The 19220-nt window shown below is 30.6% G+C and overlaps 1 long non-coding RNA gene across 1 annotated transcript in view; it reads left to right on the top strand.

Annotated features, from left to right (window-relative positions):
• The window catches only part of LOC134707207 (uncharacterized), a 43366-nt gene that overhangs the window by 12385 nt on the left and 11761 nt on the right, over positions 1-19220 (top strand). The window contains exons 4-6 of the long non-coding RNA XR_010105689.1: positions 1190-1234; positions 3103-3244; positions 9498-9599. This is a non-coding gene — a long non-coding RNA (uncharacterized LOC134707207). The remainder of the gene's footprint in view (positions 1-1189; positions 1235-3102; positions 3245-9497; positions 9600-19220) is intronic.

Here is a 19220-nt window from a genome sequence, read left to right as displayed (position 1 = left end):
GATGCAAACCAAAGTTAGGTGTAAACCAGGGAATTATTCTGTGAACAGATATTTATGAATCTATTATTGTAAAAGTAAAGATTTTTTTTTTAATTATATACACAACCTTTTTTTCCAATACTCAGTACCATCATATCAGTCTCCTACAGATTAATATTATGTATTTCTAACTTATGGAAATCTACTTTTTGAAAATGATTGCAATAATTTAGGTTGTGTTTTTGGTAATGATTTGATTGGTCTTCAAATATTCATCTATAGACACTTAAGTATTTCAAACTAACTATAATTAACTGTTATATACTTACCATTCTCCTCAACTATATATAAAAAAGAAGATGTGGTATGATTGCTAATGAGACAACTATCTACAAAAGACCAAAATGACACAAACATTAACAACTATGATTGCTTGACTTTAAAACTAATATTCATAGAGGAATGAGTTAAGTTATGATATATGCTTGCATTAGTTCTATCATTTCCTTCACTTTATTATTACAAAAAATAGTTCCATATGACTTTAATTGCATTGAATTAATGTTTGAAATTGAAACTCTTCGTCTTAAAGACAATTATTCATTGCCAAATATGTTAATGGTTTCATGATGAAACAATTATCTAATAAAATATAGCAATTAATATTGTAAAAGATATTTTATAGGATAATGAAAGAAGGTAATAAACAAATAATAAGTTCATTATGAACCCATTACCAGATAAAGTTCCAAAAATATCTTCATTTTCCATATTTGTTTACATTTGCATAATATGCTGTTGGGGAATTTTATATCTCTTTAGAGATTACACAATATTTTATTTCTTCTTTTCTCAGATATCCAATTGACATATTTACACCAATAATTGTTGAAAAATTGCATGTTATTAAGTACATGCCTGCGATTACAGAAACCTTCTATATATGGGAAATTCTAGTTAAGTTTTTTTGTATAGTGGAATCTTACAATCTGGGAATATCCTGTAGTTGTATTGATTGCTAAATTGACTTAGAGAAGCTAATATATCAACGATATCTGTCTCTACTGAGTATATATCCAAAGGAACTTCCTTTTGTTAAAATACCCCTCAGAGATTTCATCGAATTATTCATTCGCATAGACAAATTTGATACTATTGCCTGACTGCGTTTAAAAGCCTGAAATGAATACAGTATTTTTCTCTTCGACAGGAAGTGTCAAGATGTCTCACTGATGTCTTGCTGATATTTCCGAGGGTAGGTATAAAAGTTATTGATAAGGTAACGTCTAATAATAGAGTCCCCTAGTGACAGTGTCAGATGATCAGGTCTTGTATAAATCGCTAACTTAATGTAATGTATTCCCTGGAAAACCAATTAATCATGTCATTATAGATCTATTAGTAATCAATTCCTCATCTTTCAATAACATTTCAATAAGACTTTCATCCGTAATATTGCAACAAAAATATTTGCATATTGGCAGGAGGTAGATGTTGACTAAGTTCCAGTCTGCAAAGATTAAAAAAAGCTCTCCTTGCTCGAAAAATTTATTTTTTGAAAATGAAATTCATAAATCTGAATCAGTTTTGAACAGACTAAAGTCAATTTATAAAGTCATGCATCAATCTGAGAAAAACAGAAAAAGGTTTCTTGAGAGGATGATCTGTCCAAAGCAGAAGTTAATCTAATCTACTTTATTGTACAAGTTGTTTCATAAGAAAGCTGTGTGTCACAACTCTCGACTCACACATGCATAAACTTGAACAAGATATTTTTTCACATTATTAACTTTGTGTAACTAGTATATATATTAACCCCTTCGCCCACAATCCCACCTAGGTGTGATGGCGACAACCATTCATTGATGGCCTGTATGACCCTTCATACTTTTCGTGAACTGCCCCAGTTGAACTTTCATGATAGCAGGGACTTCAACCAAGCAGTTCATGGTCCATAAACTCGTCTCAGATGTCTGTTTATGAAAATATGGCACTTTAAAAGCCTTTTTAGAGTTCAAAATTGAAAAAAACGTGAAATATAGCCAATATCAAGCGGTGATGTGCATCTTTTGATGGCCACTACGTAACTGGTAGTTACTGTAGTTATAAACTATTATCATAAATGCGTGCATGGGTGGTTCAGGAACACAACGAGGTATAATATGGCCAATAGGAATCTAGTCTGTAAAATGTAGGTCACTGTTTTGTCAACATTTTTGCAGACCTGACTTGACTACAATAATTCTCCAGCAAGACACTTAAGTCCCATATACTCCCAGTTAGCATGAATGGACTGCTGTAACTATAGGGTGATACTTGAATGACAAAAAAACACAGTCTGGTCAATGTTCACCTCTCAAGGTCGTTTTAAAAGTGGAAAATAGACTGAAATAAAATTTCGTTTTTAGCATAGAAATTAAACCATATTGTATTATTTATTATTTTCCATCTATAAGCCAAAAACATGGTCAAATATCTCTAGGAATTCAACTTTTTTCAAGAGAATAGATTTAAGTAGAATTCTACATTTATATTACCACAATACATTAAAGGGTAAACAGGAATCACATAAAATACTGCAAAGTACAATAGTCCTGATACTGATCAATATTAAAATGCCATTCAAACATTCTCAAATGGATATAAGTTTGAAAGCTATATTGCCAGCTTTTGGTAATTTCATTTGCTATTACAAAAATAGTACTGTAATATTTGGAGCATAAACAAAATGTTTAACAGTCATTTTTCTCTAGAGATTATTTGTTGAGCAGTTCCATGTATTAATTGCATTACTGATATTTGAAATGTCATTAAAACTTCAAGTATTTTATGAGTTCTGTAAAGATGTGTAACTTTTTCCTAAAATGGTAATTTCAAAATTTTGTTTAATTGAGCCATTAATTACCAGTAATTGGGATCTCTAGATTTGTGTTGAAATATTTTTCAAAGTAGATGTATTTTAAGTTTTGATCCCTCTGGAAAATTAAATGATTTACTCAAGAAATTAGTATGTATATGAATAGATTTCAGTTTGTTTACATTTTCAAAGTGATGTGCTTTTACTTTTTTAGATGAGAATTTATCTAAATCACAAATGTCATTTCCATTGGTTTTATATTGTAGCAATACATGAAAGGGATAACAGGAATGCCCAAAAAATACAGCAGACGAAGACATCACCAACAACCAACTCCTCACGGTTTATAGAGGTAAACTTAGGACACAACAATCTACACAAGGTCCAGATTATGTCAGATTGGTACAGGTACAAAGTTTTTATGGGGTTAAACCAGTTTAGTGCACAACCTTGATTTAGCTCCTCTGACCCTTAGGGACATTCAATTTTTAAAGGCAGTGCTTTAAGGCCTGACTTTTAAGTCATGAGGTTCATCTTTTCATACGCAATCCATGCTGGGGGTCTTTTGGCCAGATATAGATCCGGAAATGTTCGAATTTCTCCTTTTCTTTTTATGGTATGATATGGTTTTTGTTTCTTTCATTTACATTGGGGACTAAAGAAACGATCAGTGTGTATTGTTCGTTTTATAGAACTTGTTAAAAGTGTGTATTTTGCATTATAAGCAGTCAACCTGACTACAAACTATCATTATTTGTATATTCCGTGTGGAAAGAGGTCGGGTCAATTTCCAAGTGTTATCTGACATCTAAAGATTCTTTAATTAATATATACTTCTCACAATTACAATTATAAGTGACACTTATGGCAAATGTTAATGTAAAGATATTATTCTGTAAAAACTAAAAAATTGTGAAACATTGTTCATAATTATGAAAATGCTTTATCGCAATTGTCATATTCAATCCATTGAATATTTTTTTAAACTTTTTCTCATTTATTGTTCTATTTTATTTCGTTTAATTTTAAACACTCCTTTGAAAATTATCCTGTTTGACATCCCCATTCTGATTACTTTTCTATGTTTACATCATTATTGGAAAATTATATTTATTTCTTTCATTCAACTACTTGATGTAATTTGGATGCAAACTTTTTTCTATCAATGAGTTCATTAAAGATTTTGTCTGTTAATTGTCAAGGCCTCCGTAACACATTAAAAAGAAGAGACATATTTGATATGCTGAAGTCAAAGAACTGTAATATATATTGTATTCAGGATACTCATTTTACAAATGATATAGAAAACATAGTGAGATCTATGTGGGGTTATGAGTGTTATTTTTCATCTGTTAGCTCAAACTCTAGAGGTGTAGCTATTTTGTTCAATAATAATTTTGAATGCAAAGTGTTGAAAGAAAAAAAAGATATAAATGGAAACTATTTAATTTTAGATATTCTTGTAGAAAATAGAAAGATAACTCTTGCATGTCTATACGGACCAAATACAGACAATCCTGATTTTTTTTCTAATATTATGTCTGTTATTGATGATTTTGAAAATGAATACTTTGTTATTTGTGGTGATTTCAATCTTGTAGATATTGTAAAGAAAATATTATTGCCATGTTATGTACTTGATCAGTGTTGATGGCTGTTACGAAAGAAATATGTCTCGTATAAAAAAAATAATTTTCAACATAATTATGTGATATTAAAAATAAAGATAGGGATGTAACTGGATAATCCTTTTGAGTTTTGTTTTTGTTTTTTTGTTTTTTGTTTTTTATTTTTCCGTCTTTATTTCTTTATTTTATTTTATTTTATTTTTTTATTTTTTTATTTCTTTATCTTTTCTATAGAAAATGTAAAATATTTCCAATTAAGATTTATTTATAAAAATGACATTGTATTTATCTTATATGTATTATATTGTATGTATATCATGTATATGTTGTAATTGTTGGAAATAAAAAAATCAAAAGTTAAAAAAAAAAAAAAAGATTCTTTAATTAGTTCAGACGTTGATATAACAATGAAAAGTCGACTGAACATGATTAATATTGCATCTTCTATAATTCAAAGCGGAATTCGGTTTATGAACGAGAAACAGTATATTTCGGTATTAGTTATGTATGTTATCTACGTATTATCCTGTTCCGTATAATGATATGCAAATTCATAATTAATCGTAACTTTTTTTTATCTTTGTATAATTTATATAACAAAATGGATTCCACAAAATTGAAAATAGCATTATTTTACGAGGATTTCTCATATTTTTTTCACTTCGGGGCGCAGTAATACGTATGTTTTGAAGAAGCTCGACGAATTTGACAAAGTGAATTGAGAAGGAAACGGATAGATATACGTTCTTGCTATCAGGTAAAACAATTTAAATGTACAGAACAAACACATTTACTTCACACAAATAGTACAGGCTTAAGCTTTTTATTGTCTAGCTTATACACGACTGTAGTCAAGTGTTTAAACGACGGTGACATACTGGGTCAAGTCTAAATATGTAAACATATCCACGTGCTATTAGGTAGAACGCATCGTAATGCAATATCTACAATTTTTCCTCCTTTATACATCGTTTAACCAGATATATTTCTCCTTTTTACATCGTTTAACCGGATTTATTTCTCTTTCAAATACACTTAAACACGGGTTGTATGTACGTATCTTTTCTAGTGTTTTCTTGTTGTTATTAAAGTTCATTTGTTGATGTTTAGAAATTTTTGAACGACTGAACACAGGAGTGAATGAATGCAACAATTATATATACTGAAGACTTGGGCTGTACAATTCATACTGATAATCATTCTAGCAGTAATTATGTTTAGCTTTTGCCCTCGCATGCATTCATCGACCTGTCTGTCTTGCATAACCTTTTCTTTAAAAATCTTCTCCTGACACTTCTTAATTGTTTGAAACCAGAGTTTGTCTACTTTATCTAGAGGATGTCATATACAAAGTTTGAAAATTCCAAGATCTGCAAATATATCAACATTGTAGAAATTGATAATCAATGCCTTACAGTGGCATTTCGTTAAACTGCTGTTTCACAAACCACACCTCTTTTTGGGCGATATTCAGTGTTCATAAATATTTTGTTTTGTTTACTTAGTGGTTCCCGAATATGAACTCTTTAAGTTTCATCTCAGAGAGACATAACTGGTGAATGTTTCCAGTATAGAAAGATTCACAATGGAATTCAGATGAAGACCCAAAGTGAGGGGAGGGGTAGTATAGAATTTTTATACAAGTTTAAACTCTTGTGACTCTTGGAAAATGGTAGCATATAAATGTTGAAAGTATTCTGCACAGCCCTATATTTGACCTTTGAATTATAGCAGTGCATCTCATTAACCTTCCATTCTAGAATAATATATTTTTTTCTAAACTTCATAGTGGCACAGTTTCAGCAGTAAAAGGAGTTCCTATTGGAATTTGCATTGTCTATGTATACAGAAGTGCAACATTAAAGCTTTTGATGTTTGCATAATCGACACATTTGCTTTTTGCTATCAAATTGTGTAAAGGCTAGACATATGGCTCTGTCAACAGTTTATTAAATTTGAAAAGGAAAAAAGCCGTCTTTTAATTTTCTTTTACATATTTATATTTTAGAGAAGTGGCTGACAATAAAATTATATTTGGCTTCAATCAAATGTTTTGAAGATAACTAACCTTATCAGAAATTCAGAATACGAACCTAGAAGGAATTGAAATTTTATTTTTCCTTATATTCATTTGAGTACATGATTGTTTTGTCAATTTTTCTCTCTGTGTTATCTGGTAAACTTTTTCTAGACATTTAGTCTGAAATTTATCATTTAACTTGATTTGTGCTTACTATGCGAGACTATTACCAATAAACGGAAGTTGATTTCTTGTTTTGAAAGGAAAAATGAATTATCATTTTATTGAATTACTGATTTATTGTTTTAAATGTTAGATATTGCCTTCTATGCAATGCGGATATTGAATCTTCTTAGATTTTGTGGTATCAATATCTTTCCTCTAATAAATATGGCATGCATGTAATGAAGTAAAATGGCAAGATTGTCTTTAAACAAATGATTTTCTAGATGATTTTTCTTGCTCCACTGCTTCCCATTGTAACTTTAATGGAATCATATCATGGTGAAATGATATAATTTAATATGGAGCTTTCAATTGACGGTTGCAATGCCAATTTTTGATTGTCAGAAATTCTTTATTGCTAATATCACATAATCTCAATTGTCAAAGCAAGAATCACTATGGGCCAGTCTTGGATAACATTTATATTACTTTTGACTTGATGTTATAATGTAATTGAACGATCAACAGAAAAAAGGGAAAAATTGTAATATATGAATCATGCAAGATAGTTAGTCGTATACTTACGCGTAAATGGGTACAATTTTCTTCTTGAATTCAAATCGATATTCATTCTGGAAAACTAAAAATTTCTAAAAGGGTATTTAGTCAGGTTTAATGAGAAAAAGCTAATAGATTTGTGACAAGTTGATAGACTGTCATATTATGACATTTGAGAGCTTGATGACATCATATTTGATTTGGGTTTTTCAATCAAAGCTGACTGATACAAATTAATCATTTAAATTATTAAAGATTGCAATTCTTCATGACATTCTTCTTTTAATGGGTAAAGTCAGAGATAATAGTACATAGTTGATTGTTACTTTGTAGCTTAATCATGTTGCACAGATGTAAAAACATGTAATTTGTGAAGCATGTTGATGGCGTTTCTGAGTATTCACTAGTAACTTGGTAAATCCTTAAAAATACAGACAACAAAACCTTAAAATCCTTTGTCAGTAAATAAAATGAACCATAAGTCAATATTTTATTAAGTTTGCTTTTTAGCTCACCTGTCAGTCTTGGTTGTCTGTCCCATTGTTGTAAACTTTAAACCAAAATCTTTTCTGCTGAAACAACTGGGCCAAATGTTTCCATGCTGTACCTGGTCCTGGATGTTCCTTTATAGAATATTTCCTTTGAGCAATTGTATTCAGGTATTTATTCATTATGAAAAATGCCATTGTTTCTTAAAAGCGAAAAATGCAGTTTTTGGCTTGTTTTGAGAAAGTAATAAACAATCTATCACCTTCGGAATTTTCAAAAAAATCTGACAACTCCTCTTTGGAGTTATTGCCCCTGAAATGCATTTTTTGTGCGAATCTTGCGATATTGGATGATCTATAGATTTTTGCAATAAAAAAACCTGGATGCCTAATTTTTTCAATCAGTTTCTCCCATAGTTTTTAACCCAGATCTCTAAAAAGATGGAAGATGAAACAATTTTTTTTTATAACACACTGATCAGTGGAACTTCTAAAAAAGCTTTGTCAATTGTCTTTCAAGATGACATGTGTCTACTGTATTAAAAGCCTGTAAAGCTTAGCATCCCAGAGCACTTGTATCAGTGCTGGATATATTGAGGTTAAATTCTTCAAAGCTTAATTTTGAAGTTTGTTTTTTATAATTGATATATATATTTAGTGTTCGTTCTCTGGTGTTGCTTTTGATGTGTGCATTTATCAGTTATCATTAGAATTGTGATTTCTGATTTCCGCTGTGATGCAGTTGGATAAATGGTTGATATTTCTGCCATTTATATAAAATAATATGCTGTCCTGTTAGTGTATCAATATTTGATCATTGTCAAATGACCTGGGAATTGCATGATTAGTAGAGAAGCATCAATTAATTACAACCAAGATTACTTTACAAAATTATGTTTGAACATTATAATGTTCTATTGATGTCAACCACACAGCATGAAACCAATAGTTCTGTCATCAAGAATTATTATGTTTTCTTTAAGTAATTATTCCCATTTTCACAGTTTTATTATAGCATGCTGTTTTTTTAAATGAAAATTGGGGGATCTTGGGATTTGATGGAATATATTTGAAGATGTTTGACTTGATTATAACTTTTATTTAGAAGTATTATCACATATATCCTTGTTCCTCTGTCTTTTATTTGGTTAGGGAATTGTCAATGTTTAATTTGTATAATGTAACCTTGCTGGTTGACAGTATGGTGAAAATGATGAAATATTTAGCGCTATTTCTGAAAAAATGAGCAATTAGTATAATTTCTTGAAAGTTTAAGGTCATACTTTTAGTATTCCCAGCTACGGAATTTTAAATTTAAAAATTTCAACTTTTATGACTAAAACGAGAGGTAAGGTAATACTTTCCTAGGGTAAAAAAAAACTACCAAAAAAAACCCCCAAAATTTCAAATTGTCAAATTATTTGACAAAGCAACAAAGTCAAAGTAAAAGAATTCATGTATTTTAAAGTTGATTATATTTTGAAAATAATTAAAATTATAATCTAACACATTGTGTAAAAGATTGTTAGTTTGAAGGTCCAATCATATGACAGACTTGAATATAAACTTCTGTGAGATAGACCCCAGATATTTTTAAAAATAATTGTTGTTTTACCATGATTGACTGTGCTGAGAGTTCTCATATATACATATTCATGTTTGACACATTCCCCATTTCCATTCTCAATTTGATATGGATATTTGATTGTATTTTACTTTTTGTGTTGAAGGAATGCTGTCTCATTGATGCATGCTGTTCATTTAAAAGGAATAATATTTTGTGACTTATCTCTTACTTTCAGATACCATGGCTGTTGCCTGCTGGAACAGTAAAGTGATGTTATTCGGTAGCAGATCCAGAGTTTTCATTGCCAAGAATATATAGACATCCAAAAAGGAATATGGTAAGGAAATTAGCATGAACTATGTGAATAATGGGACCCTGTATGGTGGGCAGTGAGACAACTATCCACAAGAGAAAAAATGAAATGAATGTATTGTAGCCTTCAACAATGAGAAACTCACACTTATCTTTAGCTTTAAAAAAGGCTTGACATGAAAATGTGAAACAATTAAAACCAGAAAAACAACTGCTTATTTATAACAAAACAATTTACAATAAAAATTATTAGGGACATGAACCAACGACTTATCACTCAACCGGCTCCTGACTTGGGACAGGCGCGTAATGAGACAGGGTAAAGCATGTTTGTGAGCACTCAACCCTCCATATTTCCAAATTTTGAAAGTTGAGTTTAAATTGAGGTTGTCATTTGTAAATGGAAAAGATTGTTTGTTTTTCCTGAAGAAATTATTGAAACATTTCAGTCAATACATTAAATTGAATAATAACTGTTATTAAACTTGAAAGCTTAGCATAGGTACCCCTACTTCCCCTCTAAAGAAAAAAGGACCAAAAATATGTCTTGTGTAGAAAAATTACAGATTTTTAGCTCACTTCGTTCATAGGACCATATGAGCTATACTTCTCTCCATAAACTGTTTTTAGACCTACAAAATTTAATGGTTGGAAGACCCTTTACAAATGGTCTTTATCAAAAGTTGATAGAGTGATAAATATGGTACCTTGGTGGCACACATTTAACATTCAAAACATTGAAAATCACATCTTTATCATAACTAAAACTATTAGACCTATTTTACCAAACTTGACAGAATGATGAAGGTCATGAACAAATGAATGATCAGATTAAAAAACATCTACTGGTGGCAACAGATTGGCAAGTTTTAAAAAATGTTCTCTGGAAATAGGCAAAATGTTTTTTAAATTAGATGGCTTGACAACACAAACACTGTCCTCTAACAATGCTCTTTCAATTTTGGGATTAGTGTTAAATGGAACATAATTGCTGTTGAAAGCTTATGGAAAATTATATTTTCATATCTGAAACTACTGACTAGTTCAAAAAAACCTCTGCTGTAGGCAGAATGTTATGTGCTTTGAATAAAAATTAATTTTGATATATTTGCATAACAGACATCAAAATTGGCACTTCATTGTATACCCTATAGGCTTTATTTAGTTAGATTTTGAATTATTCACTATTAAAAAAGTATCATATTTTTTTTGCGGATATGAGTTGGTATAAATAGATTGAGATAAATTGAAAATAGAATATATTTCCAAAAATTGCTAGATAACAAATGTGAAAGTAAATAATTTGCCATCAATGAATTTACATTTTATATTTGAGAAGTAATTTGTTTATGTGACATCCTGAGAGCTTAATATGTCATTTACTAATCTATAATACTGAAATGCAAGTGATAATTGAATAAACTCCTCATCGTAATTCAGTGTTGGGAGAAGAGAAAACACGTAAATCACGCACAATTTAGAGTAATATTTACACTTCACCTTCGTGCTGTTGTCAAGTGGACGAATTAATCAAGACCTAATCAAACATTTGCTGGCATCTCAGATTCTGATTTACGTATATTTGACACAATACGGTTTCTTTAATCTCTTATTTTTTTATCTCCATATTAAGATTTCATTTTGTCCATTCTTGCATGGAAAGTTTCTTTTCATCTCCTCCAAATAAATATTCAGCTCCGATTAGAAATTAGCTGTCTTCATGCTCTTAGAGGATATTTGTTTTGGATGGTGCTGATTTCTGACAATTGTGTTTCAATATTAGAGGATTGATTAGTTGTTTAATATTTGCTGTACTAGATTGAAATTCATCAACTATTTGTATGAGGTGAAAGGTCATATTTTTTGATATGAGATAGTTACATCAAAAGATTAAACAAGTTGTTAAGAATGATTAGTTTTTCAAAACACAATTTAGAAAACATAAATTGACTGGGATTCATTTCCTATAGTAACATTTTAGAGGGTTGGTAAAATTTATAACCAATGCAATTACTGAAATTTATGTCAGAAAATCATTTTTATGCAAATACCAGACAAATGCTACACAATTTACATTAGCAAGGCCAAAATAAAAAATAGGTTTGTTTGCCCAAACGCTACCTACCCAGAAAAAAGCTGCCTACTCAAATTCTTTTATTGTCCTGATTTGAAGAAGTTTTTTTTTAATCAAATAGGCATGAAGACTTACTAACATCTGATACTTCAATTTCTTTTTTTGAAATAAAAAAAAGAAAATGCCTACCTACCTACCCACTGTCTCAACCTTTGGGTAGGGTTTGGGCAAACCAAAATATTTTTAAGTGTGGCCCAAGTAATTAGTATACACAGTTTTGATAAAAATAGTACTTTATAACTGAAACTTTGAAAATTAAGTTCAATAGTATGTTTAGACTCACTCTGTTAATCTGTTTATATTTCATAACATTTTAAAAAGACACCACCCTGAACCCCAAGTTTGTTTTCTCTGCAAAAATGCTCATGAATTAATGAAATATTTTGCAACTTGACTGAAATTATTATTAGTTTAAGTTGATCTTTATAATTTTCTTTATTTGATTTGAAAGCTTATATGGCCATTTATGCATCATGCATTTCAGTGCAATACCAACAGAATTTTTTAAACCATTACTTTTCAAATTTTAGTACTGGTACATGTACGGTATGTTGTTACTGATGAGAGATTAGTAAAGGTCAATAGACAATTTTCATTTTTAAAGTTCAGGACTTATGGTCCTTGTAGTGCGGTGACAGAAGTGTAAAAAGTCGTCTAGATCGCGAGTTTAATCTCCCCAAATAACACATGGCTAAAAATGGTCTTAACTTAAAGACAAATATGTCTTCTTAAGTTTTTGCCCTGTCGTCAGAATTTCGTACGGTCACATTTTTCAAAAAGTCGTTTTAATGACTAGTAGTATATTGGAGATTTTCAACCCCCCTTTTTCAAAATGAAAAATTGTGTATGTTTACTTACATTTAACTGAAATAGTTTTTCCTGAAGCTATTTTCATATATCTAAATATTCTATTTAGTATTTCATTTTCTTATACTCTATAAAATTTGCGAAGTTTAGACTGTTAAAAATTGAGGTATTTTTAATTGCAAATTCAGAAATCAAGATAGTGTGTACGTCTCATGCATAATGTTTCCCCATCATCTTTGCAGACAAGCATATGGATGTCATCTTAACCCCATTTTAGATCTCTGTGAAATCTTCAAAGTTGGATGAATTGAAAGGGATGGTTTGAAGCTGGTATTACTTTGGGAACAAATGTCTTCGGACTTCCTACAATATCTTGTTTGTACTTGTAAAGAAAAACTCAAAAAAACGTGTTTGCTTTGAGCAGAACCTTTCATGTGCATACCTGTGGCCATGAGTGAAATGTATAGAAATATTAAAAACATGTCTTGTGACGGTTGGTGAAAATGAAGATGATGGAGATAACGGTTGATTAGGTACAGAGCTTGTTGAACTGATACACACGGTCCCAGCCCCCAGGTTTGGGGGCTGTTGGCATGCCCTTAAAAAAGTCAAACCCCGCCACATTCTGTTTGTGTCTGTTTCAAGTCACGAGACGGTAATTCAGTGTTTGTCGTATGTTTCTATATACTATATTTTTTTGTTTCCTATTCATTTAGAACATTAATCAGGTCGAGAGATTTTTCGTTTGCTTTACAATATTCATTTCGTGAATTGAAGACTATGCAGAATAAATTTTACTCATTGTTGAAGCCCGTACGGGACGTATTGGTAATTTATGTCTCATTTGGAGGGTTGCCTCATATCACATCTTCTTTTTTTTATATGGAATACTTTTGAAGTTTGTGGTACGTTGCAAGGGAAAAAAGGGGGGATATAGGTACACAACTTATAATGTAATAGATATTAACCAGAGTAAAATACGCAACAACAGATAATACTATATGGAAGCAGTAATAATTGTGAAAAAAACCGAAAAGCAACGAATAGTCTATAATAAAACCTGAAGTATCCGCTATTCAATGTGAGGTCATATTTGACTGTAGTGTTCTATTGCTTTGATTTGATACCTCACCCAATATGATAGTTTAAAAAATAATTTTTTTAAAAGTATTGTCCTGCATGACACTTGATTTTTACCTGAAATTGAAATTTTTTAAAAGGTTAAGGTGCTCTAAACATTTTATAGGTTGAAAACTTAATTTTTGAAGTTTTGTTTTTAAAACGTCGTTTAATGATTTTTTGGATAAAATAAATCTTAATGATTAATGTTTATGTATAATAACAAACATTAATAAAACCAAAACAGTATCGTTTGTATTTATGTAGAGTTTAGAAATAGAAAAAAATGTCAAAATTGAAACCCTCCCAAATTTTCACAGATTTTCACATATGACCTTTGACCTCAATTTAATAAAATTGTGACCATACCAAGTCCTGACGACAGGCATATTATTATAGTACACGATTTCCTCTTTCCAATGATATATAATATAGGTGTGTGTTCGGTGGGGAGATTAAATTCAAAAAAATCTACCTTCAGTCACCGCACTATTGATTGATTGGTAAATTGCATCTTCTGTAGATTGAGTGAATTATCTTTGGAACTGTCCAACCAGTTCTATACAAATTCTAGTATGCTGTCACTGAAGATGAAATGGTGGTCAAGTACAATATTGGAAATGGCACTTTTTGTAGATTTGGTTTGATAAGTTTAAACACTTGATCCAATATTTTTCAAATTTGTTACATTTTGTTTTTCATGACAAAATGGAGGTAATGAATTGTTTGTAATGATTTTCATTTTTTGGGATACGATTGCTTTCAAGCAATCTGTAGACTTTTACCATTGGCTCAGGGCAAATGCCCTCACGTCAATCGTTTTATTCTAAACATTAGGAACATCACATATTCTTATGATTGTCTTGCTTTAAAAGATTCAAACAAACAAAAGGATTGAACTTAAACAACTTTCCTATAATGTTCTTTTCATAATCTTCATGTTTGATTCTTTTATGGCACTTCATACATAGCCTTAACAATGACACTAATAATTAAAAAAATACCTAGTTTGCTGTAATTTTCAAGTTTTCAGATCTGCTGTGCAGTCATTCCTGTTGGTAATTTTACTGTATGAGCAACACATGTTAAGTCTAATAGTGATTCTGGTTATACCTAATGCCTCAATTCGCCTGCAAGGACCTTTTTTCAATTCTTAGTTTTGTTTGTCAAGTTGTCATTAGGCTAATTTCTTTAATAAGCAATAAGTTAGATCATTATATAGGTTTTATGTTTTCAAGCTATGGTTTTCATGCTCTCCAATGATCACTTGCAATTAAACTCAACACAATTTCCCTCCCATTTCATGTTTCCTCGAGAGTTCTGATGATGCAGTTTCACATCATTACTTAAGATTCATGTTAAAATCAAAATTCTGATTTGATGCATTTTATTAAATTTTACCCTTGAAAGTATTTGACTTTAAAACGTTATCTGCATGAAGGAATTATATGCAAATTAAGACATTCTTTTTTTCCAAATTATTATGCCGTAACATGATAACTAAAACGCATTTGCATTTAAAAGCCTCTATGTTCAATTAATTATTGAAGATTCTTGGTAATTTTTCTGCAGGCGGTACGTGCTGAGTTTTAAAACTACTATTGGGAAGTCTGTAAAAATATCCGTTAATGGAAGATTGTTTTTAAGTTGATTGCATTATGACAAGATATAAAGCTTGTATTTTGTTAAGCCTGATCAATAGTCGTACCCATGTTTCACAACAATTCTTAAACTATCCTTCATACAACACTAAATTTGATCAGGAAACATTTTAATACAGTTCTCTGCCATCCTGAATTGTTTAACAAGAAAACATGTTTTGCATGTAAAAGACAAACAACAGAATGTCATTGTTAATGGTCTGAAGCACCCTTGATGGTGACACTAATATTTTCATGAGGAAATGGACGCATCAAAATTTTATAAAGTATTTGAGCAAATGTTTTCAAATGATTATTTGCTGAGTACTTGAAATGCAACAAGCCTGATAGTTGGCTATGGCATGTTGAATCACTGCAGAAGATGATTTACTAGATTTTTTTACAGTCAAATAGTTCATTTGACCATTAGGGTACAGAGGTGAAACTTATTAATTTTTATGCTTTTAAGCAAGTCTGGTTAAAGGGGTACTAGCTACGAGATATATTAGAAATCTAAAGTAAGATTTTTTTGTTAAATCAATAATGAAAGTGAAATAGTGAAATAATAATTCGCTTTTAGCAGCCAAAATAGTTCAATTTTGTCAAATTAAGCAAAGAAACATTGATATTTGCTAATTCACTTGCAAGTGAATCAGTCGACCTCATTAAATCCGTATTCATGTGAACTTCAGTTTAACTCCTAGGTAGAGATTGACAACGCATGCATTGTATGTGTACTGGTTATTTTTAAAGAAAAAGAATGTCAACAATGAAAGTGAAACTACTGTAAACCATTTGATCACCTATTCGATCCATACGAAATTATTCTTATACGGTTGAAAACAATGTGAAACATATATGTTGAATGTATAAAATAAAATCAAACAGACCTATAAAAATCCAATTGCACGTGTTGGTTTAATCTATTCATATCTTTATTGGTGTTTTCATCGCTTATATGGTCATCTGAGGTCAAATCGATAGTTAATTAGATGGCGTCTGTACTAAAATTCACACGAAACGAACCTACATATTATCAACCCCATGGGCTATAAACTGTTTCTTTTGGACTTTTGGTAGTTTGGATAAATGTTTTACATAGTTATAAATCAAATATGAGAATTTGAGTCAAATCGGTGACCATGGATTTGACAGCTAGTGCCCCTTTAAAGGCCTTTGTAAGCTTTTGCACACCTGATGTAAATTGTCCATTATTTGTAAAGATCTTCTACTATGAAACTACTAACTAATTGGGTCTTTTAAATGAAAACTCCAAAAGTTTAAAATTTGTTCCCATTGATAAAAATTAAATTAAGTAGTAATTTGGACGGAAAATATACTGCAAAAAGGTTTTTATATAAGTATTTTAGTTGCTCTGAAATTGTACCACAATGTTTAATACCACAAGAAGAAGGTTGTGATTCATATAAGGGGTTATGGGGCCAACAGTTTAGGAATTAAAGACCTAAAAGGGGCCAAAAACAACATTTTTTGTAGTTTCCATCCAGACAATAACTTGTGTGTAAGTGTATGGATTTCTCTGACATTGTACCACAAGGTTCCATGTCACAAAGGGAAGGCTGGGATTAAGTTTGGGGGTAATTGCCTCTAACATGTAGGAATAAGGAACCATAAAAGGTCCAACAAGAAGCGTTTTTTCTAGATTCTAAGCATTAAACTTGTGTTTAAGTGTATTACTAATAATATTATTGGATCTCTCTGAAATTGTACTCAGAGGTTTTTTGAAAAGTTTTTTGCTATTTTTTTTCTGTGATTAAACTTTATCTTATACCTAATAGAAATATAAAATAAAAATAATTGATCACCGTTAATTTAAGCTCACAATCTGCCTCTGAAAGATGCATCCATTTTTGTTAATGTCCTTTTTTTCTGTTGAACTTATAGGAGAAATATTGGTAATATCGAAATAAAAAAAAGAACTAAATCACAGAAATCGCTTAAATTTTACAATTATTTAGTTTATGTACAGCTTGTTTGAAAACAATAATAAAAATATAGGTCACCGATGAGTAAAAAAAGATATTTCAATTTAAACATCAAAAAATGACATTTTTGCACCAAAGGCAGATAATTAACAGCTTTTACAATGATATAAAAAAAATTGAAAGTCATCTGTGGCCAAACCAAATTGATTTGTCTGGGTGATTTCTGTACCATATTATAAAGTAATAACTAATAGTGTAATAAATAAACTTTGTAATGAAAAAACAAATGTTTAAATTTTTGCTGAATTTTTTTATACCCACGAGCCTCCTTAAAGGGGCTTTTAAATTGGTTTTAATGATGTTTGTTTGCTTCTTCATTCCTTTACAATTCTATACCTATGGTAAAATTTTCAAACTTTATATGGGCGTATGACATTTGCGCCGATTTTGAAAATTTTCATTCTTTCATTTGCGCCGATTTCATTTTTTCATTTGCGCTGATTTTTTATTTGCTCCTAATTAGATTTACAGGTAAATTAATACTTGTACATGTACTATACCAGTGGTAAAATTTGGTTCTAAATGTTTTTCATTTATGTTTAAGATAATTTTGATTCATATTTTTCTGCAACTTCATTGTAACATGATAGACATATTGCACACTGAAACTAGCCGAGGAGACAATTCTTTAATCATCAAGGGCCATACATATCGGAAGATAAGTGTCCTGAAATATAACAACATATCTTACTAATGTACTATAAAACTGTGTAAAGCCAGAGTCACCACGGATTTTATTGTCAAAACACAGATCGAGCATTAATATGTGGCAGATGTCCGAAAGACAGAGGCTAAAGAACTACGGTTACGTTCAGGGAAAATGTCTGGAGATGTATCTTGTAGGCCTTCTTCCACCTCCCCACTGTGAGCAGGGGACAACAGTTATATACATGTTATGATTGACAATTCATAAATTTGTACAAGTGGCTAATGGAAGAGGTCTATAATGTTAAATGAAAAATAACATGACTTGGATGGAGAGTTCTCTCATTGGCACTCATATCACATCTTCTTTTATTATACTTCACGTTAAAATGCCATATTTTGATTGGCTAAGACAAGGGTGTCAATTTACTCTATCACATGGCTGAGCGGGTGACAATTTTTTTTTAATGTTACCCTCTCGTCTAGACCAATCAGAAATCGATTATTCATAGAACAATGAAGTTGTTTTTTTCTAATACCCGTAAAGTTGTTATGAACGTGACGTCATAGAAAATACTTTTAAAATAAAATTAATCTGTAAAAGCCAAAAATTATAGGACATTCAGTATAATAAATTAAATAACACATAGCTGAGAGGGTGATAGAGCAGATTGGAACCCCTTGAAAAGGCATTGTCAACCTTGGCTTCGCCGCGGTTGACAATGTTTTCTCGGGGTACCAATCTGCTCTATCACCTTCTCAGCTATGTGTTATTTATATAATATCTATTCACCTGTAATTTACCTGTAAAAAAAATCGGCGCAAATGAAAGAAAATATCGGCGCAAATGAAAGAAAAAATCAGCGCAAATGAAGTGCAGATAGGCGCAAATGCAAAACGCCACTTCATATGTACATGCTTTTACCGTGTAATTAGTTTTCAGATCTGTTGCTTGTTGCTCGTCAACTTCCTGTTTACTGAATACGTATATTGTAGGTTGATGGTTTCTTTCATTAATAAAAAGGGATTATTGTTTTCATAGATTGTGTTTTGCCTTTTAAGAAATCATTTATTTGCGACAAATGCTTATTGTTCTTTTCTTTGGTACAATGAGAGTGTTATTGAAATTTAAATGAATTTTATTTCCATGAAATTGCTAGTCAGATAATTAAAATAAGCTTTTGTTAGAAGTTATTTCTCTTTGACAGCTTATTTTGACTTGTAAATGAGTGAAATTATTATAAACATTACATTTAATCTGCTTTTAGAAAGGAGTTTGAGGTTTGCATGATTAA

Source organism: Mytilus trossulus, chromosome 1 (assembly GCF_036588685.1).
Source record: "Mytilus trossulus isolate FHL-02 chromosome 1, PNRI_Mtr1.1.1.hap1, whole genome shotgun sequence".
NCBI classification, from domain to species: Eukaryota; Metazoa; Mollusca; class Bivalvia; order Mytilida; family Mytilidae; genus Mytilus; species Mytilus trossulus.
Note: the sequence above shows the minus strand (reverse complement) of the source record. Positions and strands in the feature narration are given on the sequence as shown.